Below are 8,423 nucleotides of genomic sequence, written 5' to 3'. Positions count from 1 at the left end.
GATTAGGACACCTTTGACAATGAGTTTGATTGAATTGACATTTGGACATCATATTTTACAATGACTTCGATTGAATTGGGATTTGGACATGGATTGTTTTGATATGGATTTAAAACTTTACTTGGTTAAATCTAGTTCTGAAAATGGGCTTATTTAGATATAGACTTTTGGAAATTAGTTTGATGGAATTGATTTATTTGGATTGTAAATACAAATATTTATTTTGATTGGACCTAGGTTACAAATTTGGCTATTTTGGACATGAGATTTTGAACAATTTGTTGGATTGGATCTCAAATTGGATTTTAGATAAATAAACCCAAGAATCATATTTGAAATCTTTGGAATGGCTAGCTAGGTTTGGCTGACAATGATTTTTACAACGGATTTCATCTTAAAGGGATAATTAAGTTTGGAAAAGTTATCGATATCACCTCAAGGTTTTCTCAGATCTATGTAGAGAGAGAGAGAGAGAGAGCTTTAACCCAAAAGGCCTTTAAAGTTGAAAACTACTTGGCCATTCATTTGCTTCAAGTACAAGATATCCACGCGAGAAGTCTTTCTATCTAAGAACACAGAATTCTTATATTCAATACTCTCCTGAGTAGGCTTTAGGTAGTGTCTCAACGGACAGTTTGACCAAAATATGAGCAAGGTTCTCTAATACATTCAATAAGATCATACATATAAAATAATAGAGCATTATACATCCCATGATCCAGTCTGAGAGCACCACAGCGCAATGCCCAAGTATGAAATTCCAAAATTACCTCTAAATCACTCAAACATGCACATGCCTAGCCCCCATAAAAAATGTAAATGCCAACATAATGAAGCCATACATACCATTAATTAATATATCATATTGGCCAAATACTGTTCTCCTCATCGTTAAACCATTGAACCTATAGACTCACAAGAAGTGTGATTGGAGCTTCACAAAACCATTCAAAGAAAATGAATCTGATATGCAATAACGAATTATATGAGCAATAAATAATAGTTCTTAAATTCAATGACCATATTTTGAAACATTGTGAACGCATAAAGTGTTTTAATATTAAGGCAAACTAAGAATAAATGATTAGCAAAAGATGAGCTAATGCTATTGTTTGCAAAGAAAAAATAACTAGCAACTAATCTACATACTGTGTTGTTGTTAAATAAATCATTTCACACATTGATTCTGGCAAGAAAACTCTCTAAACCTATCATTTCTACACATGCAAACTATATAACAGATAGCAATGCAATCACATATTAACCATGTATCATGCAAGCTCATTGCACATGGTATGACTGAACTCAGGAACTTAGGAAAATAGCAAGGGGGCCTTTAATTTATCATCCCCTACAATATTTGTCTGTTGCTTATTTTTCTCAAAGAAATTTGCCTCAATATTCCCAATTTTTTTGTAATAAAACCATTGCTTTGCCTTATAGTTTGGTTTGTAGATATTACCTTCCTTTGAGAATTCTGCACCATGCCTTCCATGTTCTCTTCCTCTACCACAAAAGTAGCCTCTATAACTTCCTTTTTCGTGACCTCTAAATCCACCTTTTGTATCATTGGTCTCCGTCAATTTCTTCTTGTTTGAGCTTTCTCTTTAGTTTTTTCTCAATTCTATTCATGTGACTCTCATGTGCTAACAAGGCACTAATCAACTCATTAAACTTGTATGATGACAAATCCTCAGATTCTTTAATTTCAGTTACAACATGATCAAACTTATGAGGAAGACTTGTTAAGACTTTTTCCGCAATCTTTTGGTCAAAAATATTTTTCTCTCAAAGACCTCATTAAGTCTTGAAAAGAAGTTTAGAATCACCATTTTTCATACAAAATGTTTAAAAACTCTAACGCAATATATGTAACTTAATAGTTGTACCTTTTTGCCTCCATCAAAATCCTGCTTTGAAGTATTCCATGCATGATTGGCCGTGGTTGCCTTTGTGGTCCTTAGAAAGATGTCTATAACTGATTGTTAAACCAATAATGCTTTTGCATCCTTTTTTTCGATTCTCTGATTTGTCATTTAATTTTGAAGGTGATTTTCATTTTGACCAGCAACACCATTATTTACCAAATCTCATAAATCTTGAAAAATAAAAAATGTTTTCCTCTTGATCATCCAAAATTCGTAATTTTCACCACTGAAAATAAGAACCAAAGTGTGTGACAAATTAAGAGAATCATACAAAATGTCATATTCATAATTTACCAATATCTCTTCACATGCTCAACTCAGCCTTTTGTTTCCAACACTTCTGCTTCAGTAGTAATATCTGCAATTCCAAGTCACACCTCTAAACAAGCTCTAATACCACTTTATTGGGATGTTGAGTTGAAATTGATTCTCAAAAGGAGGAGAGGACTAGCTATACATTGCTGAAAACACATGAAGCTGCTATTTCATTTCTCTTCATAGATCAATGATAGATACATAGCATATTTATAGGTCACCAAAAGACTTAAGTTACACAATTCATTTATACTTATTTAAACATGAAACCCCTTATTCTAATAACTATTAAAATTTTAAAAGTTTTTTCTTGTGAAACTACCAAACTAATTCACCATAAATCAAAAGGGAAACCACCCCAGTAACTCACACCTTAACTTATATTAGACATGTAAGAAGCATATGGAGCATTAAGAATAGATTGCCTAAACCAATTTGATTTCCAACTTTATTCATAGTTGATTGCAAAAACTTGATTTAGGCATGCACAATGGACCTACATAAAAAAGGTTAAGATGAAAACAATTCAAAGATCCATAAAATCTTTAGGTTGATGCCATGTTAATTGATGAGACAGCAAGGTTCTAATATTTGATTACAATTGAAACGATCATGTCAGTAATAACATGGCCTAGCTATGGTCGAATAAAGCATGCGTAAGGTAGGATGCATTCACAGCTGCTCGCTGCTGGTAGATTTAGTCCTGTTTGTGAAAGACCATCACATATCTATTGAGAATATAGCATATAATTACAGATCCCCAACAGAATATAAAATTTCAATCCTGCCAAAATAGAAGGAACTTACTTAAGTTACTGCCGTCGATTTATTTAGCCATGCTTTTTATAGGAAGGGCATCGATGTAAAGGTGTGCAGCAAAACATCTTTGATTGTGATGACTCACCTCCATTTGAAGAGAAGAGGTGCATCAGCTTCCCCAATTGATTGAAGCTCATAACTTGCTATGGAAGGAGAGGGTCCGATGGTGGTGGGTTGCTCCCTTTGAGTTTTGTTGCAAAATGGGTTACAAAAGGTAGGAGACGAGAGAAGACAGTGGTAGTGGCTAATGTCAAGGATCTGCAAAGGAAATGCAAGGCAAGAGTTGATGAGAAGAAGATCTTTCATTTTTGTATTGCAATATTGGTTTATGTGTTTTTTACACTGGGCTCTTGTCTATTTAAGAAGACAAGTTATAAAGTGATGAAAAAAAATTAGTGCATGTCTTCATAATGAGATGTGACTCTTCATATGAGACATGATTTTCCAAAAAAATTGTGCTCTCCAAAGAATTGTTTCTCTCCAAAGGATTGCCTCTTCCTGTTCCACATTTTATGCAATATCAGAATGCTCCCTTCAAACTGGACTGTGCTGAACTTGTATACCCCGTTTGTGAGTAAGATGCTAAAATTGTTCCTTGGATAAAAATTGGTGAAAATATCAGCCAATTGATCTTGAGAGTGTACATAAGCATGGAAAATAGTGCCATCTAAAATTTTTTTGTGCATCAAATGATAATCAATGCTAATATGTTTGGTGCTTTCATTCAAAATAGGATGGGCAAAGTTTTGGAGTGCTACTTGATTATCACAAAATAGACGTTTGGGCCAATGGATGACAATAGATACATAAAGGAGTAGGTGTCAAAGCCAAATGATCCTACATGTGGCATTGGCCATTGCCTTATATTATGTTGCAGCTGGATTATCAAGAGATAGAAGCAATTGTTTTTGTTTTCCAAGTGATTCAGCTTTTGCCCAAAAATATACCTAGTGGTAGATTTTCTTGTCTTAGGGCAGGTAGTGCAGTCTGAATCACAATAAAAGTCAAGTCCAAGACCAAAGTGCATGACATGAGGGAACTTGCCCTAGATTATTTTTCAATTATTGTACAACTCGAAGAGTGGCATCCATGTAAGGCGATCATGGATGTTGCATCAACTCAAAATGTTTACTAAAAATAAAATGTCTAGACAAGTAATAGTTAAACAAATCAATCACCTAACAAATGGTCTATATTTCTCTAGATTTTGCAATGGTTCTCCTTTAATGGAAGTTAATTTGAGTTTTTGCTCCACAGAAGATTGACATGGTTTGCATCAAAGAAGTCCATTCTCTAGATAACATCCAATGCATATTTTCGCTAACCGAGAATCCAATTCTAGATCTGGACACTCCTATTCCCAAATGATACTTAGCGCTCCCAAGTGCAACTTGTTTCAGCTCTGATGATATTGACAATACACATATCTTAATTGCATGCATTTATCCATGTTTCTAAAAAGCCCATGATTATGTTGTTATAGGTGTTGAAAAGCTTTGGTCAAACTTTCATAGCTTTTGGAGCTAATTTGAGGGATTTGCATGCATGTCAGTGTATTGAAGCAATACTGTTGAAAATCCAGATCTGGATCCGATCCAAATGGATAAAGATCAGTCCTTGGATCTGATTTGGACTCAATTCCATGCGGAAGACCCAAATCTAATGTGATTGTATGATGAAAGTTCCAAAAGTACTATCCAAAGTGACATCTAAAAGTCCTCAAGAAACATTGCAGTTTTTTAGATTTTCCACAAGTAGTTTTTACTTTGGACCTATTGGAAAGTTTTATTATTGTTGGGAAATATGTATGGGACTTCCAGCCCCATATTTCTTTGTCTAGAGTCTCAGATTCCACGTTAGGCCTTGTGATGTTTGTTATCTGCTTTAGTGTTCTAGCGTTTGTTGGGCACCTTGGCATCCAGTTTGACACTCGGGGTTTGTCGGGTGTTCTAATTCTTCTTCTCCGTTGTTTGTGTGTTCTTCTTCCTTTTTTTTTCATATGTTTTTCCCTCTCTTTTGTTTGCTGGTTTTTGCAGGCAGCAATACATATGCAAGCTTTCTCCTAAACACCAGTGTTTGTTGGTAAGTCCTTCTACCTCTTTCACTAGTTTTAGGCATAGCTGTAGATTTAATTTAATTTATTTGATTGATTTTATATTCGATTGGATGTTGTTGGATCACCGTTTCTCTGGATCTTCATGCTAAGATTCTTCAGCATTTGAGAAGCTATTGAATGTACATGTAATAGACATTTTATAATTGTTTTGATTTCGATAGGATGGTTTATAACCAAGAAAAAATTGATTTCGGTAAAATGGATTGAGGTAGATGATGAGTTTTCTGTTGATTAAAAATCTGTTCTTTTTCTCCTCGACGTCCACGTCGTCAGTTGAGTGGTGCTCGGCCCCCTTCTCGGTCGAGTGTTCTTTCTTTAGTAAATTTCATTTTGAGCGCACTTTAGTTTAGTTAATCCCCGGTCAAGTTTGTCAAGCTTCTTTATTTAGTTGATGCGGCTACTGGTCATAGTGTTTTCACTTTTTTCTTTTGATTACTCCAATGCACGTTTTGTTTGGTAATTTATTTTCTTGTGTTCTCTACGAGACCATCAATGCCACGTAAGCTCTCTACTTTACATATCATAGGAATATCATAAAGTGAGACCACAAGAGAGAGTGCCACTAATTTAGTATAGACTACTAACCCTGTGTCCCTTGCCTTAAGCTTGTTCAATTAGAGTTTTCTTTGAGGTTGTCTTTTTCCTTTGTGATTTTATTTGTTTGTTTAGTGTTTTAGAGATTACTTCTAGGTTATTCTACTACAGTTTAATAGAATTGAGAAGATGTGTTTAGTTCTGTTTGATGGTAGACTTTTCTCAGGCGAACCAGGAGGAGGGTGGGCAAGGTGGAGTGCTGATTATGCATACTTCTCGCTGAAGAGTTTAATGATACCTAAAGAAATGCCTCAAGCACAACTAATTCTTTTGGTTTGATGTATTTATTTTCCGACAATGTAAATTTTATCTCTGAGTTTTAATAAAACAAGTATTTTTTCCTTTTCAATCTGTCTATAAGCTACTTAACCTGTTCCCTTCCATATTGGTTCGGCCCGACTCGACACTAAAGTGGAAGTTGGAACTTAAAATTGGTGTATGACTCCCACTTATTTGCAATTAAAATATCTTTTAAATGTACTCCATAAAAAAAATTGCATCAAATCCATAACAAAATTTTTTTAATTTTTACATATTGAAGAAAAAATCTGATTTTTGGTCTCCACATACTTCAATATTTGTAAAAGAAACATCAAATGTGATTTTAGCAAGAAATGCCCGTTTTTGTCAAACTATTGTAAAACAGACAGTTTTGGCCCTTGTGCGGCACAGGATGTCTCTAGTTATTTTCAAACGATTAAAGTTGAACTTGGGCTGACTTTTGCTTGAGACCGTTACAGCTATTTTTAAAGAATGCCTTCAAAATTTTAGGATTTTTGAAGTTAGGGATGAATTGGTGTTGATTTTGAGTCTTCCCCTCTTTTTTTCCTATAGAAATAGAATATTGACATTTCAGTAATATGATGTAGATAGTTAGAATTTTAAGTTTTTACCAAAAAAAAAATCTCAACATTTTTCTTCTTTGATTTATTTCCTGCTGGGTAGGTTTTTGTGAATTTAGGAGTCCTAACTCTCCGTTATTATATTGCATTATATGATCAGTAGATCCGGAAAGGTTACAGATGATTAGAGGATTGAGGCGGAAAGTCTTGGTGTGTTGTTAGTATTTGTATGGCTTGTTTTCCATTGTTAGCGGCAGCTCCTACTAAAGATGTTTCTTTTTCTATGTGGCTTGTAGGTCGATGGGGCCCCATAGACCAGTTACAGAAATTTAGCTTTTTAGAAACAACTGAACTGAAAATGAGAAGGAAATGGTAAAATGAGGGACAAAACTAGTGGAAATGTCAATTAAATAAGTTCCGGCAACTGCTTTTACAAGTTGAGATGATGGTGCCCATATATGATGGTAAATCCAAGTATGATGAACCTATTCCCAACTTGCCAGGAACTATCCTCGCTTGAATGAGTTAGAATTATGCTTGAACATCATAAATGGAGTGAAGCGAGCTAGTATTGTAATCTCCAAACTTTGGAAACTGAATCCGACACAACTGAACTAGAGCTGAGCTAACATTAGGATATTTTGAGCACCGTGAACCTTCCCTAAGCTTTGTTTAGGTTGACTTTGCTCTGTTGAACTAAAAATGGGATAACCCCATCAAAGTGGGAGTGGAAGTGGCCTAGTGACTGTGTCCAAGTTTGTCGGAACTGAAATTGGGTTATTTTACTGTATGGGCCACTAGAGTTCAGCTAAATAGAATACGGAAAAAAGTTGTTCTAGGTTGCAAGTGAGAAATTGGGTTAAAAATGAACCATTTCTAGACAAGTGGAACCTGCTAGGCTCAATTTAGCTAGCATGAGATTCAATGAGCTACCCTAAGCACATGTAAGCAAGAAATGATATCTTCCCTACCTAAATGAAGCTCAAAACAGGCCTAGTTGAAATCGAACAGCCCTTAGTTGACTGGATTGTAGGGTTTTCTGAGGTAATTAAGGGCAAAATGGCAAATTGTCTACGGCCTTGGCCTAGTACTTTAGGGTCTCACTGAACCTAAGGTAATGAAGGCCTAAAGGAGGATAGGTAAGGCTGTTTGGGACTATTTTCAAGGCCCAAGACTATGTTCCTCTCTTATTCAACTCCCCTTCTCTCACCTCTTCATCCCTCCCTTCTTATATTCTCTTTTCTCTCTCCTACGCGCCATCCACTTGCTCTCTCTCCTCACGTCCATGTAGGGCTGCACACAAGCCGAGTCATGCTCGAGTTGGGCCAGCTTCAGCTCGTCCCAGCTCAAAAAACTCAAGCTCAAACTCGAGTCGAGCTTTATAGAACAAGCTCGAGCTCAACTCGACTATATAGTATCGAGCTTGAACTCGTTTAACTAGTTTATGTTACGCCCATCTTGTTTCTTTTAACTCGTTTAGTTGCTACTCATTTAACTATTTTCTCATTATAATTCAACATTTATTATATAATCGAGCCGAGTCAAGTTCCTACAACTCAAACTCCATTCGTTTAAAATTTCGAGCATACATTTGAACCCAAACTCGACTTGTTTATAGAGGAATCGAGTTTAGATGAGCAACTTCAAGTCGAGCTCGAGCTGGCTCGACTCATTGTGCAGCCCTACGTCCATGCCTTCCTTTAATTCTCACTTTTTTCCTATTTCTCCAACCTTTTCTTCTTTCAACAAATTATTCTTAAATAGTCAAAACCCTCATTACTTGCGCCATCCCACAGAGGAGGTTGCTGC

The sequence above is a fragment of the Nymphaea colorata genome, chromosome 8 (genome assembly GCF_008831285.2).
Source record: "Nymphaea colorata isolate Beijing-Zhang1983 chromosome 8, ASM883128v2, whole genome shotgun sequence".
Taxonomy (NCBI): Eukaryota; Viridiplantae; Streptophyta; class Magnoliopsida; order Nymphaeales; family Nymphaeaceae; genus Nymphaea; species Nymphaea colorata.
Note: the sequence above shows the minus strand (reverse complement) of the source record.